This window comes from Sus scrofa, chromosome 15, assembly GCF_000003025.6.
Source record: "Sus scrofa isolate TJ Tabasco breed Duroc chromosome 15, Sscrofa11.1, whole genome shotgun sequence".
In the NCBI taxonomy this organism is placed as follows: Eukaryota; Metazoa; Chordata; class Mammalia; order Artiodactyla; family Suidae; genus Sus; species Sus scrofa.
In genome coordinates, this window is record NC_010457.5 from 128,165,956 (window position 1) to 128,188,353 (window position 22,398).

Genomic DNA, 22,398 nt, shown 5'->3' on the forward strand with positions numbered 1-22,398 from the left:
TTCCCTTCCAATCAGGAAACCTGTGTGTTTTCTTAGCAGGGAAAAGAGACAAAACCCCTTTTCCTCTTCCCTCTGGCTTCTCTGGGGAAAGGATACAACTTCCAGATATTCTGCGAGATGCTGTGCCTTTTGTTTTTGTCCATTAAGTGCCAGGTATGTTCATCTGGCAATGTGAGCACCTCTTGAAGTGCTCCAAGAGGTGGGAAATGGATGTGTAATTGTCCCTGGTTCCCAGGCATCAGTTTTGTTACCTCTGAATCAGGTTATAAACAGTGAGTCTGCTCTGATCTGTGCACTGTTTTGAGACCACCAGGCAACAAGTTACACCTAAGGAGAGGTAGTTCATCTGTATCTGCATTTCCAGTTCCCCCACACTAGCCTGGGAGTTAAAATACCATCACAAAATAGCAGTGGTTGTATTTCCTCTACTGTCACTTCCTCTGACGTCGTCGCCAACCTTCCTCAAAGCCCTGCCTGCCCATTAGTAGAAGTACCCCGCCAAGGGGTGACCTCCTGGGCACCATGGACAAGACCTCTGCCCCACCTCTATGTGACTATCTTTTACCAGCTCTCTGTGAGCCTCTGTTACCACCTTGCTTGCCTGCTCTGGCCCCACCACAAAAACTGGCCCTCCCTGACAAAGCATCTGTTCTCTATGTTCGTCTCAAAGCTATTAGTTGGGCTCTAACCACTCATCCCGTTGCTCCCAGCCCCCAACCCACCTCCCCAGGCAGTGGCACTGATAAGACACTGGATCCCATGAGTATGTGCATGGTGTAGCCTGCAGAGTCGAAAATCTGCAGGGCAAGTCCATGAGCTTGGAGACCCAGGGAAGAGTTGATGTTGCAGATCAAGTCCAAAGGCAGCTGGGAGAAAGGTCAGCCTTTCTTCTCTTAAGATCTTCAGCTGATTGGATGTGGCCCATGCATGTTAGGGAGGGTAATATACTTTATTCAAGGCTAATCATAAATATTAACCTTGTCAAAAAAAATACCTTCACAGAAACATCCAGGATAGCATTTGACCAAATATTTGGGTACCACCGCCCAGCCAGTAGACACATGCCCTTCTCCTCTTTCACTTCACATCCTGGTGGCCCTCCTTAATGTTCCACTTCCCTTTTGGTTCTTAACCCCCAGACACATGTAGCAATGTCTAGAGACATTTTTGGCTGTCACAACTGTGGGGTGGGTGGGAGGATACTACTGGCATCTAGTGGGTAGAGGCCAGGGATGCTGCAAAATATCTTACAATGCATGGGATAACCTCCAACAACAGAGAATTTTCCGGTCCCGAAAGACAATAATAGCACTGTGGCTGAGAAACTCTGCTCCAAATGACCACTTCACTTCCTGTCTCCCCAACCCTGGTCATTATGCTTCAGTCACTCTGGCCTCCTTTCAGGTTACAGAACATGCCGATTGCTTCTCTCCTCAGGGCCTTTGCAACTGTTCTTCCCACTGTTGGAAATACTCCTTGATGGCTGGTTCCTTGCCATCTTTCAGGCTTAACTATAAAATCCTGCCCCTCCAAGCCCCTAATTTTTCTCCATTTCATTATTTCCTTATCACTAGCTGACATCATTTGGCTTGCCGTATTCATCAGTGGTTGGTACCACCTTGAATTCATCCAGGGCAGAATCCATCACTATACCCCAGGGAAAAGCGACCCTACTAGTACAGAGCAAGTGTTCAACAAATACTTATTGGGTCAAAGGAGGAAGGAATGTCCTAGACATTTTTTTAAAGTTGTTGTCTGTGTCCATCACATGTAGAAGTTCCTGGGCCAGGGATTGAATTATGCCACAGCAGTGCCAATGCTGAATCTTTAACCACTAGGACATCAGGAAAATCCTGCCGTGGACATTTTTAGTGAATGCCATTTTCCCCGTGGTTTTGGTTTTACATCCTCCATCCACTCAAATGTGCATTTATAAGGTCTGTCACCATAAGGTCTGTCACCAAGGCAATTGTTTCCATAGGCTAACCTTGTCCTCAAGAACACTGAGTCATTTTCTATTGGAACTAGAATGTGAGCCCAGATTTTTTCTCCAGGGCATCCTTCTCCCTGGACACAGCTTAGTCTCTCATGACAAGACATCTGAGCCCTACAGTATTAGTCTTCCTAATATGCAAAGACATCAGCTCAGATTCTAAGTAGGACCCCCTAATATAGAAAAAGATATCTGATTAGGATCCTTAAGAAGGACTTGCCCCGAAACAGATTAATCTGAGGAAAATTAGCATACGTAATTAAAGAATTCACTTTGAAAATACAACCATATTATTTGTGACCAAAAGTCTCTTCTCAGAGAAATAAAGGTCGTCTAGTCAAGATCAGCTAAGTCTGCATCTCAAAATTGTCTGTGCTGATTCTTTCTCCCCCTTTCCCCCTTCTGTTACATTCCAACATGTTCTTATGGAGGTGACTGAGAACTTTTGGATACCTCCAAGTGACTCAGCATATAGTTATTACTGTTTATTCTTGTCCTTTTCCATTTTCCCTGTAAAATCTTATAAATGCCACCTATCACTGCCTTGCCCCCTGCTCCTAGAAATGCTTGCTTTGCTTCAGCATCTTCTCGCTAGATCCCTTCTGTTCTCAATTCTGCCCATGTGGCCTCTGCACATGGCTGCCAGCCTTGGATCTGACCTGCCTCTGCCATTTCTAAATCTGTATTCAATGCCCTTTTTGACTAATTATCTATCAAGTGGGCAGGACAAGTATTTCCCTCACCATACTCTCTGCTTAGGAAGAAAAATTCAGATCGAAGAGACAGGACCACCGGGGAGACTAACCTGTCCCTAGAACTTCCTCGCATCCTTCTTTCAAAACATTCCTGCCCAAGCATGAAACACATTGGCAGGTAGCCTGCACCTGTGTGTGTAGAATAGTGGGAAAGCTGCCTGTGTGTTCTTTCTTCACTGCGTGAAAGTAACCTACACCTTCTGGACCCACAACATACAAGGCTCTCACTTAGATCATCAACATAGTTAAAGGAAGTGCCAAGGATGAATGGCAGCAGCCCATGATTCCCACAGCACCTATGAAAATGAGGAAGCAGAAGGACCTCTACAGTGTCACTCAATCCACATCGAAAAGAGTAGAACCTCTCCAGCTTAATTTCTTATCATTTGATTGCCAAAATACTCTCAAAGCTGAAAGAAGCATTAGAAACCATCTCATCCCACTTTTTTTTTTTTTTTTTTTTTTTTTGGTCTTTTCAGGGCCCTACCCATGGAGGTTCCCAGGCTAGGGGTCTAATTGGAGCTGTAGTGGCCGGCCTACACCAAAGCCCACAGCAAAGCCTGATCCTTAACCCACTGAGCAAGGCCAGGGATTGAACCCGCAACCTCATGATTCCTAGTTGGATTCATTTCTGTGGCACCACAACGGGAACTCCTCACCCCACTCTTGCATTGTACCAAGGAAGCAACCAAGCCCTAGAATAGGTAAGCCACATGCCCAAGGTTGCACACAAGTTATGGTAAATCCAAGCCCAGAACATGATGCTGCTGTTTGATCCTGTAACTACTGCCATGGCATCTTTTTTTTTTTTTTTCCCTGTCTCTTCTCTCTTCACTTTACAAATGATTTGGTCCCATTCCATCTGTTTCTGGAGGGGAATCAATTGTCTCCACTTGCTCCTCACCTCATGGAAACTTCCATTAGTCCAGTATGTTGTCAAATAGCTGGAGGTGGAGTTCCCATCATGGCTCAGCAGAAATGAACCCAACTAGTATCCATGAGGACATGAGTTCTATGCATGGCCTTGCTCAGTGGGTTAGGGATCGAGCACTGCCATGAGCTGTATTGTAGGTTGTAGATGTGGCTCAGATCTGGTGTTGCTATGGCTGTGGCTTAGGCCAGCAGCTGCAGCTCTGATTCAACCCCTGGCCTTGGAACTTCCATATGCTGTGGCTGCATCCCTAAAAAGCAAAAAAAAAAAAAAAAAAAAAAAAAAAAAAAGCCCTTGTTGAGATCATGAGAATTCTTTCTAGAATTGGTGGAGACACATGGATTATGAGAGGGTATAAAGGGAGGATAACTACTGCAGCAAAACAAAAACAAAAACAAAAACACACCAAAATTTCAGTAGGTTAAAACACAACAGAAGTGTTCTTCCTAACACTCCAGGGTGGGTACATGATAGGTGACCTTCTATGCAGTGACTTGGAAACCCAGGTTCGCTCCATCCCAGGGCCATGGAGTTCTCACTGGATCCCCTGCAGCCTACTGGCAGCTGGAGAAAGAAAGACAGCAAATATTCCTGAGGGATGGTGGCAGGCATCACTCTGCCCACTTTCCATGATCCGGGGCCCATCACGTGGTCACGTCTAATCACAGGTAAGGCTGGGAAAAATTGTCTGCTTGTGTGCCGAGAGCAAGGGAAGAGGAAGACAGGTGAACGAGTGAAAGCTACCATGGTTCATTTTTCCTACCATGTGGAAAAAGAGCCCGCTGGAAAAGGAAACCAAAGCACAGCAGAGTAGGGCCAAAGTTGAGAAAAACAGAGATTTTAGAAACATTAATTTGAGCCCCTGGATAGAGCTATATCGGATGATAGACCAACTCTGATACCTATCGCTCACAGAAAGCATCCCTATATTTTCCAATAGTCAACAGAATAATAGTAATCCCACCAGCTGGCAGATAACAAGAATATTTAAAGCTTCAACGGGTGTCTGGATTGGCCAGCACTTGTATGCACATCACTTCCTCCAGCCACTGACCGTGGAGTCCAATTCCATAAGATTTAAACCAGGTTGACACAGGGGCCAGTTAAGTGGTGCCTCACTTCGGTCCACTGCCTGGAGCCTCTCGTTTCCCACCTCAGAGTGGCTCTGACCCTGCAGCCCAGTTCTCCCATGGAAACTGCCCAGCTATCACGTATGTGTACCCCAGGGTGTGGTGAGTCACCACACAGAAGTTGTCCTTGACCAAGGCAGTTCAGGAGCCAGTGGATCAATGTTCTCTTTTTTATCCTCTAGGTAGACAATTTTGAGACACACTTGGTAGGACTCCACGCATCAGCTGAAACGATGCTCCCAAGATTTCTTTCTCAACTTCTCACCCAACTTTCTCATGATTTGCTTTCATTTTCCAGCAGAAAGCCCCACATGGTTGACAGGTGGCCTTTGTGGTGGAAACTCAGACAGTAACACACGCTTGGCTTCCTCTCCTTCCTTCCAGCCTCACTCCCCTTTGCCCTTTGCTGGGTTCACACTCAATAATAAGCTCCCCACACACAGCCTAGGCAGCTCCAGCCCTTAGGAAACCTGGGCTGGACAGTTCCTTTAGTGTAAGAGGGAAGCTTAATACAAGAATACACAGTGATCCTCCTAGAAGCAACAGGTCCCAGAACTTCCCAAGGATATTTAATTAGGCCACTCTTTTTTTTTTTCTTTTCTCTCTCTCTCTTCTCAAAAGCCTGTGCAGCTAAAACAAACTACCTTTCTTATCAGTTTAATTTCTTGATTGTAAGCTGTCTAATTTCCTAATTGTTTTAAATCCCCAGTGAGACCACAGGCACTAAGGGAGCAGACATTGAGCCATTGATAAGCCCAACCTGTCACCCCGGCACCTGGCAAATTCAGACACACAGCAAATACTCAATAAACACTTGCAGTTAGGTTAATAAGATGCGTCCAGACTGGGGGAGAAAACCACTCAAATTTTATAGGGTATTTTCAAGGATGTCTGAATCATCAGAATATTTTCAACTTTCACTTCACTCAGTTGGAACAACATAAAATATAACAGTGTAACAGCACACTGACTTCTTTCCCCACCTCTCTCTTTCCTTTTCTTTCCCTCTCATTTTTTTTTCCTCTTTGTTTTCCCTCTTGGCCTTGCATTTCTTCCACCCCTCTTTATCTCTCTCCCACCCCCTTTTTTTTTCTTGGTTTAAAATTCAGAGGAAAAGACTCCAGAGACAATGAGTCAGTAAGTCCAAACTGTGTTGACTCTCATGGTAGAGAAAGTCGTAAATTCCTGAGAATTCCAAAATGGATGTATTTCTTATGGGAAAATCATCACCATGCCTTCTCCTTCCATAGATTATGATGCTAATTTTCCTGCATCACTCTCTAGTGTCTATAATGATCTTGGGCAAGTGATTTTTTTAAAGGGTGTCTCTCCTGTCTTCCAACCTCCATCTCCCATGAACTCTGCTTTTTATGGATGGTACTTGCACAACTCAAAGACCAAAACCTCAGTGATGACAGTAAAAAAGTGTTTAGAAGCAGCAATAGATGGTGTGCCCGTCTTAGATTCAGGGATGTGGTCAAAGGCAGAGGCTTTGTAAATCTTTCTAATGTTCTCATTTACTAATAATTATCAAATAGTGATGATCAGTCATCATCAAAACATGTGTGTGGTCTCTTTGAGCCCTGAGGGGTAGGAGTTTTCCATAGTCCCTCCACCCCTCTGATTATTCACACAGATAATATTCACACACATGTTTTACTATGTGTAACATGCAATATTTTATATCATTCCTAAGAGCTACCATCTATCATGAGGACTATTTGACTTCACATCTAGTGTTTTACATATACCATTGCATTTAACTTTAGTTTCTCAAAAATCCTAGGAAATAGAGACTGCAATCGTCACTTTGCAGAGAGGTTAAGTAACCGGCCCAATAGCACACAGCCAGTTAAGTGGTCAAGGTGGGATTCACACCACATTCATATGATTTTAAAGTCTGCACTCCTGAAGAAAACATAAACATCCTACACTATTGGTGGAAATGTAAATTTGTGCAGCAACTCTGGAAAACGGTATGGAGGTTCCTTAGCAACCAAAGGTGGAGCTATCATACGGTCCAGCAATCTGACTCTTGGGCATCTATCCAGACAAAACTCTAATTCAAAAAGATACATGCACCCCAATGTTTGTAACAGCACTATTTACGATAGTCACGGCATGGAAACAACCTAAATGTCTATTAACAGACAAATGGATAAAGATGTGGTACGTTGAAGTTCCCGTTGTGGCTCAGCAGTAATGAACCTGACTGGTATCCACGAGAATTTGGATTCAATTCCTGGCTTCATTCAGTGGGTTAAGAATCTGACCTTGCTGTGGCTGTGGCATAGGCTGGCTATGGCTCCGATACAACCCCTAGCCTGGGAACTTCCATATGTTGTGGGTGCAGCCCTAAAAAAAAAAAAAGTGCTACATATATACAATGGAATGCTACTCAGCCATAAAAAAGAATGATATAATGCCATTTATGGCAAAATGGATGGGCCTAGAGATTCTCATACTAGATGAAGAAAGTCAGAGAGAGAAAAGATAGATATCACAAGATATCACTTATATGTGGAATCTAAAAGATGAATGAACCTATCTGCAAAACAGAAACAGACTCACAGACATAGAGAATAGACTTGTGGTTACCAAACGGGAGAGGGGCTGAGGAGGGAAGAATTGGGAGTTTGGGATTCGCAGATGCAAACTATTTAAAAACAAAAACAAAACAAAAAAAACCCTTGTACTCCCTAAATCCAAAAATAAACCGCATGAGAAGAATCAGCGACTTGAAAACTTAAAGGGAAGAATAGCACTATCTATAGCACATAGTAAATTCTCAAAAATGGATGTTTCTAAGTTTTTTATGATTATTATTATTAGTACTTCTGCTGCTGCTGCTATTATCATGATTCAAATACTCTGACCCTTCAAACCTAATTTCTAGGACTTAGAAATACTGAAGTTTCCATTGTGGCGCAGAGGTTAACGAATCCAACTAGGAACCATGAGGTCTCCGGTTCGATCCCTGGCCTCACTCAGTGTGTTAAAGATCTGGCATTGCCGTGAGCTGTGGTGTAGGTCGCAGACACGGCTCGGATCCCACACTGCTGTGGCTGTGGTGTAGGCTGACAGCTGTAGCTCCAATTGGACCCCTAGCCTGGGAACCTCCATATGCCGTGGCTGCGGCCCTAAAAAGACAAAAGACAAAATGAAAAGAAATACTTATAACAAAATTTTAAGTAAAACATTAAATGCCTTAAACTAATGACAGTAGGTGAGATAAGTCAATAAACACATTATCAAAATGCAGAATAAAGGAGTGAATTTAAATAACAACTATCTATAAAGAGCTCTCAGTACATTTACTCCCACTGAACAGAAAGTGTTGAAGATGAATAATTGAGTGACCAAGCCGTTGGTAAAAGCATGCTGATAAAAGTTTACGGAACACAGGGGACAAGTGCTTCTTACTGTACACATCAAAGGTCCCATGCCAGCTTCACGATCAACATCCTAAGTTGGTGTTAGCTCCAAATGGAAAGAAGATTGGTAAAGAAGGAAGTCAAGCTATTAAACGTTGAGTCACAGTACCTGGAAAGACTGCGAATTTTTCCTTCCTTGAAAGTGCAGACAATTTCCAACTTACAATCTGCTTTCCAAAAACGGGGCAGGTGCTTGGTGTCTGTCACTTCAAATGCTCTTTCCCACATTTGCGTGGTTCCGTCAGGTCCTGGGGCCTGTCACATCCTCAGTATAAGATGTGAGCTCTGGTGGAGAAAAGATCAGGGGGAAGGTCCAGGGCTCAATGAGGTTGCAATTACAAACAGTTCTCACTGAGAAGGTGATGTTTGTGTGAAAACCCAAAGGCGCGCGGGGTGCGGGGCGGGGGGCGTGCAGGGGGGGCAGGCCATGAGACCGTGAGACCCTCAAAGAAAAGGAATGAAAAGGTCTGAGTGGAAGTGAGCCCAGCAAGGTCAAAGATAAGCAAAGAGGCTCATGCAACTGGCGTAGAGCGTACAGCAAGTGAGCGGAGCCTGGTAGGAAGAGGCTGGGGCTATGGTGGGCCAAGAATGCATAGAGCTTTGTGGGCCCTGAGAAGTACCTTGGCTTCTCTTCTGAGCCTGTCTCGATTAGCTATTGCATGGAAAGAAACAACCACAGATTTTCTGTGGCATGCTATAAGCATTTCTTTTTTTAAAAAAAAATTATGTATTTTTTATGAGAGCATGGTTGATTTACAATGTTGTGCCAATTTCTGCTATACAGCAAAGTGACTCAGTCATACATACACACATTCTTTTTTTATATTATTTTCCATCACAGTCTGTCCTGGGAGATTGGATACAGTCCCTGTGCTATACAGTAGGACCTTGTTGTTTATCCATTCTCGAAGTAATAGTTTTCATCTACTAACCCCACACTCCCACTTCCTCCCCGCTCCCCCTTGGCAACCATGGTCTGCATGCCTGTGAGTCTGTTTCTGTTCTGTAGGGAGGTTCATTTGTACCACATTATAGATCCCAAATATAAGGATATCATATGATATTTGTCTTTCTATTTCTGACTTACTTTACTTAGTATGAGAATCTCTACTTGCATCCATATTGCTGTGAATGGCATTATGTCCTTCTTTTTTTATTGCTGAATAGTTTGTACATATGTCCCACATCTTCATCCATTCATCTGTCGATGGACATTTAGGTTGTTTCCATGTCTTGACTATTGGGAATAGTGCTGCTATGAATGCATCTTTCTGAATTATAGTTTTCTCCAGATATATGGCCAGGAGTGGGATTGCCGGATAATATTGCAGTTCGATATTTAGTTTTCTGAGGAATCTCCATACTGTTTTCCATAGCGTTGTTCCAATTTACACCCCTACCAACAGTGTAGGAGGGTTCCCTTTCTCCACACCCTCTCCAGCCTTTGTTATATGTAGACTTATATATGGCATTCTGACCAGCCTAAGGTGGTACCTCATTGTAGTTTTGATTCACATTTCTCTAATAAGTAGCAATCTTGAGCATGCTATAAGCATTTCCTTTGCCCACATGCCTACTGGTTGGCACAGAACCAACCATATCTAGCTGGGCTCACCTGGAGAGCATGAAGTGGCAGGTTGGGCCCCTCTCTGCTCCAAGTGTCTCTCATCCTCCTTGAACAATTGGACCAGCCAAGCATGTTCTCACAGTGACAGCAGGGTGCAGAGGGCAAGTGGAAACACACGACAACTCAGGCCTTTTAAGGACTGAGACTTGTCACTTCTGCACACCTCTCTCCACTTCTATCTACCAGCCCAAATCAAGTTCATGGCCAAACATAAATCAAAGAATGGGGCAACCTGCTTCCCCTCTAGTGAGAGGGACTGCAAAGTCATATGGCAAAGGAAGAGATGGAGAATTGGGACTAATGACTTGGTCTACCAGAGAGACATCGAAGGTTCTAAGCAGATGAGTGACTGAGCTTTCATGTAACAACCTCACTCTGGTTGGTATATTAAAAATAGACTGTAAGAGAGCCAGGATAAAATCCGGGAGGCCAGTTGGAGGCTATTTGCACTAGTCCATGTGAAATACACCGATGGCATAGATCAAAGTGAGAGCAAAGGCATTAGTGAGAAGTGGTTAATTCTGGAAGTATTTTGAAAGTAGAGTCAAAGTTTCAAACCAATGGACAGACCATGAAACATGAGTCAAAGCTTTTGGGTTAAGCAGCTGGAAGTATAGCGTTGTCATTTTTTATGTAAAATGGCTGTAGGAAAAGTGAGTTAGGAGAAAGGGAAGATGGGGAGCCCCATGGGGAGACCCCATGTTCAGTCGGCAACGTCTACTAGACATGGAAGTAGAGACGTTAAGTAGGTGGTTGGATATTATACTAAAGCTCAGGAGAGAGGCCTGGACTGGAAATACAAATTTTAGAGTTATCAGCAAATTGATGGCATGTATTTATTTTCTATTGTTCTGTAAAAAATTACCGCAAATTGGACAGCATAAAACAATATCCATTAATTATCTCAACAGTTCTGTAGGTTAAAATTCCAGACCTTGTGTGGCTGAATTCTCTCCTTGGGCTCTCATGGGCCAAACTCAAGGAGTCCACTGGGGCTGCAATAAGGCTTTGGTCCTCTTCCAAGCTAGCTTGATTTCAGAATTCAGCTCCTTGCAGCTACAGGACTGAGGTCCCACCTTCTGGCTGGCTATTGCTTAAGGTCCCTCTCAGCTCTTGGAGGTACCCACAGCTCCCTGCCACATGGCCTTGTCCACGGTGGTTTTCAGCTTCAAGGTCACCAAGAGAAGCTTTTTCTTATAGACTCTCTCACCCCAGGAAAAGCTTAGCCCTCTTTTTAGAGCTCAGCTGATTAGATCAGACAAACCTAGGATAATCCCCTCTTTGGATGAACGCAAAGACAACAGCTTAGTAACCTGATCTTGCCAGTAATATTCCATCATATTCATAATCTCACCCTGAGTGTGGGGGAAAGGATTATATGGGATGTGTACACCAGGATGTGATGGCAAATTTTACGTGTCAACTTGACTGTGCTAAAGCGTACCCAGGAAGCCGGTAAAACATCATTTGTGCTTGTATCTGTGAGAGGGTTTGCAGAGGAGTTAAGTAATTGAATGGTAGACTTGTTTACTCTCATCATGGCAAGCAGGCATTACCCAACCTGTTGAGGGCCTGAACAGAACAGAAAGGCTGAGGAAGGGTGAATCTGCTCTCTCTTGACCTAGGACATGGTGCTTCTGGCTCTTGAACCTTCGGGTTTGGACTGAAAGTACAGCACCGGCTTTCCTTGACCTCAGCTTTGGAACATCAGATGGTGCAATTTCTCTGCTCCTAATCATGTGGACCAAACTCTTATAATAAGTCCTTTGTGTGTCTGTCTGTCTGTGTGTGTATATGTGGATACACATTCAGGTTCTAGATACTTTTACTGTGAATATCTTTGCCACAAGCGTTTTCGCCACAAATATTTTCACCACATAAGTGATGGCCTGTTAAGACAGTTTTGCCCTAAAAGATAAAATAACAGTAACCAAAAAAGAGGGGCATTAAAAAGGACATAACGAAGCATGAAAAAGAAATAACAACGTTTAAAAGACTTTACAGTTTTACCACGTAACTAATTGTCCATAAGGCAATTTTTCCAAGAAACATAAAACCACAAAAAAATTGAAAGGGACATGCACATGGACATAAACATGAAACATGAGAAATGAATAACAACGCTAAAAAGCTTTTCTTGCAAAATATAAAATATTCGAATACATTTAAAATGTGTGTAGATCTGCGGCAAGACTCTGCAAATAATTAATTTTACCTTGTGGGGGTTCCCAAGCATTCGTCCTCCAAGTCTTTCATTCATGGTATTTATACTGGTTTTTGTTTGGTTTGTTTGGGGCTTGCTAATTTGTCTCCTGGCTCAGCATGACACTTTTTCTTTTTTTGCTAAAATTTCTTCCTTCATTAAGTGGGGCATCAGTTTCCAAATGCTAGGACGCTTATCTGTGAGTGGAAGACCCCTACACTCTTCTTTGTCGTTGGCACGTTGTCTCATGTCCCTTGCTAGACTTTCCAAACGCTATGGGAAATATGGGCTCCCCTCTGGGCCTTCACATCACCAAAGCATTTGCAAGCTGGTGTGCAATCAAACTTGACAGTCTCCTCGTTCACATTTCCAGTAAGGTTTATCGCTGTATTTTCTGTCAAGTCCTCATGCAGAGTGGCTATCATCCACTGTTTTAAGACTGCCGTGTCCTCTCATCTCTGTACAGACTATTATAAGGACTAAGATTTATGTGATTTACAAATGGGAGTATTGCATCCATGGAGAAATGAAACCAAACGGTCAACCCGCTGTTTTATCTTTTACGGCAAAATTGTCTGACAAATTAATTATGCCATGAAGATGTTTGTGGCAAAAAGGCTCACGGCAAAATGTCTATGGCAGAAATACAAGACAAAATATATATTATATATATTTACATATATATATATATATATGTCATATACACATTATCAATATATATATGGCCTATCAATTCTATTTCTATACTAGAGAACACTAGTATACAGGGGTGGGACTCTTAAGGCCCATCTTAGAATTCTGACTACTATACATAGGTTATTTTTATATCTTAGGATTTAAAGACAAGGTAAATTTAAAACACAGTCTTGAGGGTAGAGGGAAAAAAGTCAGTTCCTCCCCCTTAAACCCCTAGAGCTGTCTGTCTCTCTCCTTTTTCTGTCCCTGTTCTCTAGCTTCCCTCGGGTTCTGAAAGCTGCCTAAATCCTTGTTGTTTACAGTAGCCAGAAAAGAGTTCTGTTACTTGCAAGCAAAGAACACCAACTGCTTCACCCTTGGATGAGGGTTATTCATGCCAAGGTTTGAAAAACACTGGATCAGACCAACAGAGAGAGACTGAGATGCAAATAAAAGATAATGGGTCTTTCGTACCCCCCAGTTTTGAATTAAAATCTATCTACATATCACAGGAAATCCCATCTAAATGATTTCTTGATAACTTGCTCGATGGACAGAGCTGAGCCTCTGAGTTCAGAATGCGGAAACATGGAAGAATTGCACTCTGAAATTTATAAGACTAGCTGCTTGGAGTTCCCTGGTAGCCTAGCAGATAAGGATCCAGCTTTACCATTGCTGTGGCATAGGTTCAATCCCTAGTCTGGGAAATTCTGAATGCCATGAGCCAAAAAAAGAAAAAAAATAAAATAAAAACTAGCTTCTTTTACTTCTAAATCAGGACAACCGGTATCTCTTTAGGTTCCACTCCGTTGCTGTTGCTTGAGTGTAGTGGATGGAGAAGCAAGAAGAAGATGTATATGACGAGAATGTGACAAATGTAGAAAGACTCACATAACCAGTGGCCACCTTGTCCTCTACCTTCTCAAAACCTTGCTTTCCAAAAAGCAGCAGAGTAGAGTAACCAAAGCACAGGCTTTAGCAGGAGATAAATCTGGATTTAAACTCAACACTTTCATTCACCAGCTGTGCAAGTGTGAGCTCATTACCTAAATTTTCTGCATCTCCTTTCCCTCACCCATCAAATACAATAATATTGCCTTTCTCCTAGTTATTGAAAGGATTCAATGAGATTATTGGGTATAAAAGCATTACTGCTGTGTGCTAAATAACAGTGACCCTGTCCTGCAGCTCTTGTGCATATTTCTCTCCCTGAAATTGGAACTGGAAAGATGGCCTCCTTTTGTCTCTCACCCTTGCCAAACACACACCAATCAGAAAGCTTAAGAGAGAAAAGCTGTAAATAGCATGAAGCTGCAACAAGGCTTGCTCATATATTCCTTGACCTACCCATGACTCCCTAATATTCGCCAGCCCTCATCCCTCATCTCAGTTCCACTTTGGATGGGATGGAAAGTAGAAAAAGAAAAGAGAAGAAAAGAAAAGAAAAACCCCTGGACAACTGAGCTATGCTATGTAAATGCATACCAAAACTGTGAGGTCGGAATCCTTGTGAAGTCTAGAGAAAGTAAGAGCAAACAAGACATTAAAAATCTTCGTTAAGTCAATGCAAATTCGGAATGATTGGTAACTGATTCTCCAGTTACCAAGTTCCCCTCTATCGACTCGGAGAAACACCACCCAGGACGAGCATGCCATGGTGTCTTTCTCTTGGACATTTTTGACTACACAAAAATACTGATATGACAACTTTAAAAAGTTATATGGATAAACCTTGCAGATATTTTCCCACCCTTAACTACACTGTAACTCTCCCATCCAGCATATCTACAATCCCTCCTTATATTAACTTCTGCATTCAACAATGAAGCTTTGTGCCAAATCCAAATTTTAATTATTCTCAAGAAATCTCACGGTCCTACTAATGAAGCTAAGCAAATGAATCCACCGTTAGGTGGCTTATTGTCATCTTCCTGGATTCCAAGGATGATTGTTATCCTCCAAGTAAAGATAAGGATGAGTCAAATGTTCCCTCTCAGAGCTCCTCTTTTTCGTCAGTGCTTAAAATAAAGTGACGGCCGCTTGGTTATAAAAGACAAAGTTTAAGTGCATATGAAACTCATCCTATCAGTTTCTTGAGTACACACACCCCAGTACCCAAATCTCCCATGTTAGGGGATTCAAAGACTCACAAGCCGCCAAAAGGATGGAAGTCGGGGACAAAATGATTGAAAGTCCTAAGAGTCCCTGATTGGCAGCTTCTGACCCTCTTAAAGTCTCACTTTAGCTAAAGCATGATATTTATAGGACAGAGTGAGGAGCTCCTGATGTGGCACAGTGGGCTCGGCGGCGTCTCTGAAGCACCACGGCAAATTTCAATCCCCAACCGGACACAGTGGGTTAAGGATCCCGCATTGCCCCAGCTGTGGTATAGGGTGCAAATGTGGCTCGGATCTGATCCCTGGCCCAGGAACTCCATATGCCGCAGGGTAGCCAAAAAAAAAAAAAAAAAAAAAAGACAGAATGAAACAATTAACCACTGCATGCCTCATTAAAGCAGGGAGGGAGGGATTTGGGCCATCAAAAATGCAACTGTGCCCTGGGAAACATGACTAAAACAAAATTTGACCTATTAATTCCTAAGCTTTACTTCCATTTTAATTCGTAAGGGCTTACTGGGAGAAGGAAAAGTAAACTATAGGAAATGATCAATACCATTTTGTAATTTATCTATACTCTGTACAGGAGATTAACAAATAAACACAATAGGCACTGGGAGTGCAAATCAACTGCTTTGTGAGCCAGTGGGTTATTGATTACATCTGCCATTTTGTCAGCTGCTAACTCCATCAGCCCATCACTTAAATTACTGATTTAATGCATTCGGGGGTGCGCAAGAGCCTCTGTAGAATGGCTAATTGTGCCAACCAAGCAATGCTTAATTTAACTCAAAAATGAGAGAAAAATTTTAGAGGTTAGAAAATTATTGCCTCTGTATACTCTTTGACTCCCAATGTTTGTGTAGATATTTGCTTCTCCTTCTGTCTCTCATTTTTTTTCTTCTTTTTTCTTTCTTACTATCTGTGGTGAGACATCATCTCATGGGTGTTACTAAAAACCAAAGAGCTTATTCACCCTCCGCTCAAAGTAAGGATAACTTTTCTATCATTTCATCACCTTTCCTGGGACTTACTTAAGAGGTAATGATCCAGTCAATTTACCATTTTGTAGAATTCATTCCATGGATTCTCCTTAGAATCAAAGGCAGAAATTGACTCCCGTTGTCAACGCAGGGTGTTCATAACTCAAGACCAACAGGAAGCCCAGTGAAATCTTGGAGAAGAGGGAGTAGATAAGGAAGGGGATTAGATGCCAAGAAATAAAGCCCTTTTCATGGTAAGAGAATTCTAGCAACCACAAACCGATAAGGAAAGCCCTGGGGCTGCCTTCCCTAAGAGATGCCAACAGGGAAAGCTGATTCTAAATCTAGAGGAAGCGGCTGCCTGCCAGGGAATGCAGAGGCCACGTGGAATGGCAGAGCAGCAGTGTGGGGTGGTGGAAGCACTGAAACCCCTAAGTCAGAATGCTAGCGTTTCATCCTGGATTCCCTGCACCAGCCAGGTGGTCCTGTGCCCTTGAATTCATCTCCCTGAGTCTTCGTTGTCTCATCTGTACAATGTGGATGATAAAAATCCACTCCAGGGAATTGGTCTCAGGTTCCTATGAAATCAAGTAGTAGCAGCCCTTTGCACAGTGGAATGTGGTTTATAAATGTTAATATTAGCTCTTATTATTGTTTGCTGGACCTGTGGCTGCAACCTTGCCCAGAAACACTAGGCAGATCTCTCCTTCAGTGTAGCATGATCTAGAGGGCGTCAAGGAAAATCACAGAAAAAGAGTCTTTATCCCTGATTAATGAGAAAAAGTAATCACATCTCCAGACAACACAGATAGAGCTCCAGCACATTTCTCTATATTCCACCCTCTCCAGTTCCTCTTCTGGGAACTATTTTCCTTTTACTTTCTTCCCAGCTCTATTTATTCTCCTGGACTCAAAACCTGATCCCAGAAAAGAACACTCGCAAACCCATTGTATTAGTTACATTAGCTGTTTTAAATCTAAGGGTTTTAACACAGAACGTATGTCTTACTTCTCTGGAAGTCTTGATAAGGATTGGATGATCCTTGGACTGGACAGTGTCATGAAACACTCAAGTTCTTTCTATCTCTCTTTTCTGCTCAATGCAGTGTCAGCTCCATCTGAATGTTTTCCCCTGAGGTTATAGGATGGCTACATGAATCAGTTAGGGCCCTATGCTTCCATGTTTGCATCCAATGAGGGGCAATGAGGGATGCAGAGAAAGATGCTCTCCCCAGCCCTTGAATCAAAAGACTTCTTTTCTCTCTGTTTGGAAGGGCATATGCCATTTACCCCTGAGCTGTCATTCACAGAATGCTGCAATCTGAGTTTCTGAACCAAGTGCTGATCAGAGGGAAAAGATTGCCCTGATTGTCTGAGACACATCAGTCTCCCTGCCTCCCTGGAGCTGGCTTAACGCCACCCGAGTCCCCATTGCTGCTACACACCAGGGAGACAGTGGAATGGACACAACATTCAGCATGATGAGACTTCTTGTGTTATTCTCCCAGAGATACCATTTTATCCAAGGAGGAAAGAGACAAAGGAGTGACTCTCTAAGATTTTAGCCTTCAGAAGCCGAAGTAGGGAAGGCTCCCTTAGTGACTCTGAAGACATGGCCTAGAAATGACAGGCAGGATTTGAGAAGCAGGGAACTTCTCAAAGTCAGTGTGAGAGAAGGAAGCATCCCAGAGGGCAGGTCAATCCAGGAGGAGTTTTACCTAAGGAACTGTTACTGAACATGCCCAGCCCAGAAGCACGATGGCTTGGGGGTGGCCGTAAGGGGGACTCACAAACTAGACCAGGGCTGAGAAATGACAGAATGAAGACAGGATGAAGGTGCGAATGTTAATCAAGCCTAGAAGGTGAAGGTCAGCCAGTGAGATCAGAAAATTTGGGAATTAAATCAGAAAGAGCTGGGCACGGGTTCTTTGGATCAAGCCCAGCAGCAGTAATACATCCTCAGAAGAGAACGGAGACAAGATTCAGCCAATTTGGAGGCAGTATTTATAACCACCAAGTGGGAAAGGGGGCTGCTTTCGTTTGCTTTTATTGTGCAGTGTGCTTTTCCCCCCCATATCACTTTATGCATAACTCAACAAACCAAGTGAATCTCTCATCAAGAGGATGCCCTCCATAAAAATACAGTGTTTACTGAAGCAGAAGTTATGTGGAAATGTAGTATAAAATGCTTTTTGGAGATTCTAACAATAACTATCAATGTATTTTGTTGAATTTTACAGGACTGTTTTATCCAAACTGTATCTTCCACTGAGTAGATGCGATCCCTATTTTGGTGGGATTTGTTGCTAATTTTACTTAGGCTTTGAAATCAAGGTGCATCTGTTTTGGATGTTGCCTAATCCAACAGGTAACCTTCTGTATTAATCATGACTCTGTGTTTCAAATCCCAAAAACTCAAAACTAGCCCTTGCAAAAAGGGCAATCCCATATTTCTGCAAAGTCTAGAATAATCACTGATTTCAGGCACACCTGGCTTCGGGACCTAAATAATGTCTTGAGGATTTCATTTTGCCATACCTCACCTCTTCTGATCTAGCTTGGCTTCCTTCTTCAGCCTGTGTCCCTCCAAGGTGACTTCCATGGCTGCCAGCCCCAGCCTCTCTGTGTAGCAACTCCAGAAGAAAATGGCAAACTCCAACCGAAACATTTCAGAGGAGGCCGTCAGGGTTTGGCTGAAACTGGTCCATGTGCCCGTTTCTGAACCAATCCTTGTAGCCATGCCAAGGGATACTCTGAGTCATGTGCCTGGCTGCTGCAGTAAGGAGAGGCCAGCCCACTGTGACCTTCAGCCCCACCAAGCTCCTGTGGAAAGGGCAGGATTCGCACTGAAAGGAAAACAAAGGGCCTGTTATCAGAAAGACACTGGAACAGCCTGCAGGGCAGCTTGAGGCCACAGTCACTGCAGTCTTACCTCCTCTCTGGGTCTTCATCTTGGATTGTGGCTTCCTGAAAGATAATTTAAGGATGTTCAATCTCCCACCTTGAGTAGAAAATCGTGGTAATTCTCATCCATACAAATCCGGGTGATGTTTAAATAACCTAATAGATTAAGAGTTCAGCAAATTGAATGGAAGAAAATGTTTAATAATAATGAACATCATAAGGAAGCCAAGAGCCCTACCGTGATGAAAGTATTTACCAACTTCAAGTGAAGTTTAGCCTAATTAGATGGTAATCAAACCGGGCCAGAGTACGCAATGTTCTTACACAAGAAACAGGCACAATCAACATTTGATCCGAGCTCTGATAATCCTGGCTGGGTCCTCCTTTCCGACACCTCCATCTTCAAAGGAGGAAACTTTTCACCTAAATATTTTTGATTGGGCTCTGCTCCTTAATGCGTAGCTTTGAAGGATCAAAAAAAAAAAAAAAAAAAATCACCAAATCATATCATACAAGCCGAGACGTGTTCCAGCAAGCCTAAATATCTTTCAAATAATTCCCCATTAAAATTCTGCTTTCAGCCGTCCAACAAGTGAGCAGAGCTGGTGAGGCATAGCGATATTGGTTTTATTGACAGATTTTACTGCTGTCTGTGATCCAGATGTGGGTTTCACTCGTTGTTTATCACAGGGCAATTAAAGAAGTTGCTCCTTAGACACATAGCTAAATTGTTTATTTGAAAGTCATTTTTACAAATTAGGAATTACTATATTTACTATGCATAATTCTTTGTAAAAATCTTCATCCAAAGGCTAATTTCCCATTAGCTTCTCTGGGAAACTTCCTCAATCAAAAGTGTATGTGGACAGAAAGACATATAGAATACATCATACAGAGCTGGTCATATATAGCGGTTACATTATTCTCATTTAAGAAAAAAAAAAAAAAAACTGCTGAGAGTTCCCGTTGCAGCTCAGAGGAAACCAATCTGACAAGTATCCATAAGGATGCAGGTTCCATCCCTGGCCTCACTCAGAAGGTTAAGTATCCGCTGTTGCCATGAGCTGTGGTGTAGGTCACAGACATGGTTCGAGTCTAGCATTACTGTGGCTGTGGCATAGGCCAGTAGGTATAGCTCTGATTCGACTTTGGAAACCTCCATATGCCACAGGTGAGGCCCTGAAAAAATAAACAAAAAAAAAGAACTGCTTTCTTGGAGTTCCCTGTTTGGCTCAGCAGTTTATCCAGGAGGATGTGGGTTCGATTCTTGGCCTCCCTCAGTGGGTTAAGGGTCCAGCTTTGCTGTGTTATAGGTCGAAGACATGGCTCGGATTCTGAGTTGCTCTGATTGTCTCGAAGACCTGCTGCCGCGACTCTGATTCAACCCCTAGCCTGGGAACTCCCATATGCTGCAGGTGCAGCCCTAAAAAGGAAAAACAAAAAACAAAAAACAAAAAAACAAACAAACAAAAAACCTGCTTGGAGTTCTCTTGTGGCACAGTGGGAATTACTGATCCAGTGTTGTCACTGCAACGGCTCCTCTTGGATCACTGCTATAGCACAGGTTCAATCCCTGGCCTGGAAACTTCCACATGCTGCAAATGTGGCCCCAAAAAAGAGAGAGAGAGAAGAAGAACTGCTTACTTATAGGCAACAGTGAATCACACAAAAAAATAGACTTCACAGAATGGTTGCAAAAATAAGCAAAAGACCAACAATTTTTTTTAAAACCCACTTACCTTAAAAGGGACAAATGAGGCCCCAGAGTGGTAAAATTCAAAATGTTTTGCATGAAGAAGATGCTGATCCTCACTAAAAAATAAGCCCTAGCTCTTTTTTTTTTTTTTTCTTTTTTGGCAAATGAATATTACAATATAATTCTCCCTGAAACGCATTGGCCCTGAGCCCAAAAGAAAGCAAGAAGCAAATGGCAACCTATTTGCGGGGCCGCCTTGAGCTGCCTTTTGTGTAATTGCCCCAGCCCCAGGGCCGCCTGACCTTGCTTATCTGAGCGTGAGCTCGCCGCTGAGTTCAGTCTGGACTCTCCATATCTGCACATGCTGCCTGGTAAATAAAGCAGGCTTCTCCACACAGGTGGCCTGGCTTGTGTATGCACCACCTTGGTAGCCCGGTGACAAATGCTTGGCGTTATCGTGGGTATTACACACCCACATCCACAGAGACCTGGGAGCCGTCCATCGGTCTTCGGTCACAAGGGAAAAGAGGCACATTTACCCTGGGCTCTTTCATTTCTGTTTGTTTCTGTGTTTCTTGTATTTTATCCTGGAGTATATCGGGGTCAAGGTGGAAGAGTAGTGATTACAATTCTTTATTTGGAGAAGGAAGGGATTTGACAGTGAAGCAAATGTATCTAGTTCTCAGTCCATATGTATGCGTGTTTTCACGTGACCTTACAAAAAGAGAGAGAGGTTAGCGAACAACCTCCCTAGAAGCCAAGCCTCATGAATGGAAAGAAAGATCTAGATTGGAAGGGGGGCTGAGGAATAGTGTCTCTTTGAGAATAGAGACTGTGCCCTGCTTCTCATTCTATCTCCAGTGCCCAGGACATGCCTGGCACATAAATATTTGCCCTGTGAATGATCGGATAGCTCTCAGGAATATCCGATTCAAAACATGAGTTCAACGAGTGTTTATCTCCATCAATCCTCTTCCCCTGATGGGTTCAGTCTTTGGAAGGAGGAAGTTTTTATTTTTACCTTTTTTTATTTTTATTTTTTTCATATTTTAACCTTTTTTAAATTGAAGTATAGTTGATTTATAAGGTTGTGCTAGTTTCAGGTGTATAGCAAAGGGATTTGGGCATATATTATATATATATGCGTGTGTATATATATATTTTCTTTTTCAGATTCTTTCCCTATATAGGTTATTGCAAAATCTGAAGAAGGAAGTTCTAATGTGCATAATACCCAGTGAACGCAGCCTGTGTGCAGCTTTGATGTGATCCAGGAGCCATCGGGTGTAGAACCAGCCTTGTGAGGCTCTGAGAAGGACATGGCTTTGGGGCTGGGTTACATCTCAACAGTGAATGGTGGAAGGAAAGCTACTTCAGGAAAGGAATGAGTCCTAAACACACAGAGGTAAAAAAAAAAAAATCACATCGGACCATCTGTTGGAGAAGGGACTAGGAAACAGAGGCCAAACCTAGGGTTCCTGGAAAGCCAGAAACATTATTCTGTTGTGATCTGCTCCCCCCAAGTTGGTTCAGATGTCAGCCTGGTTGTGTAAATGAGATGACTTACACTTGCCAGAAAGAAACACTCTCACCCAATCCCCAGCCTCAGTCTGTTTCTTCCTACCAGGCACTGCAATGGCACACCCCAGGACCCTGTCCTCAGCCCCTGGGCATAGACAGCCAGCTACCTGCTGATAAACCTTTGAGGAACCTGAGCTTAATCAATCCTCCCACTAAGCTTTTCCCAAGAGAACGAGACACTAAGTCTTACATGTCTGAGATCTGAGATAATTAGACTTGGACACAGTGTAGAGGTTCAAGATATGTCACAAATGCCTTGATGTTTCAAAGTAAACAGTTAGAAGCCTTGAGTCCTTTTTTTAATTTTTTCTTAAAGTCATTGCTTAGGAAACCTGAAGTCAAGGGCCTTACACATCTCGACATCCAACC

At 43.0% G+C, this 22,398-nt stretch overlaps 1 long non-coding RNA gene across 1 annotated transcript in view; it reads right to left on the minus strand.

The window, feature by feature from the left end:
* The window catches only part of LOC102164493, a 35,599-nt gene extending 15,909 nt beyond the window's left edge, over nucleotides 1-19,690 (minus strand). Inside the window, exons 1-3 of the long non-coding RNA XR_001301648.2 lie at nucleotides 18,781-19,690; nucleotides 18,392-18,694; nucleotides 8,353-8,528 (exon numbers count right to left, since the gene is read on the minus strand). This is a non-coding gene — a long non-coding RNA (uncharacterized LOC102164493). The remainder of the gene's footprint in view (nucleotides 1-8,352; nucleotides 8,529-18,391; nucleotides 18,695-18,780) is intronic.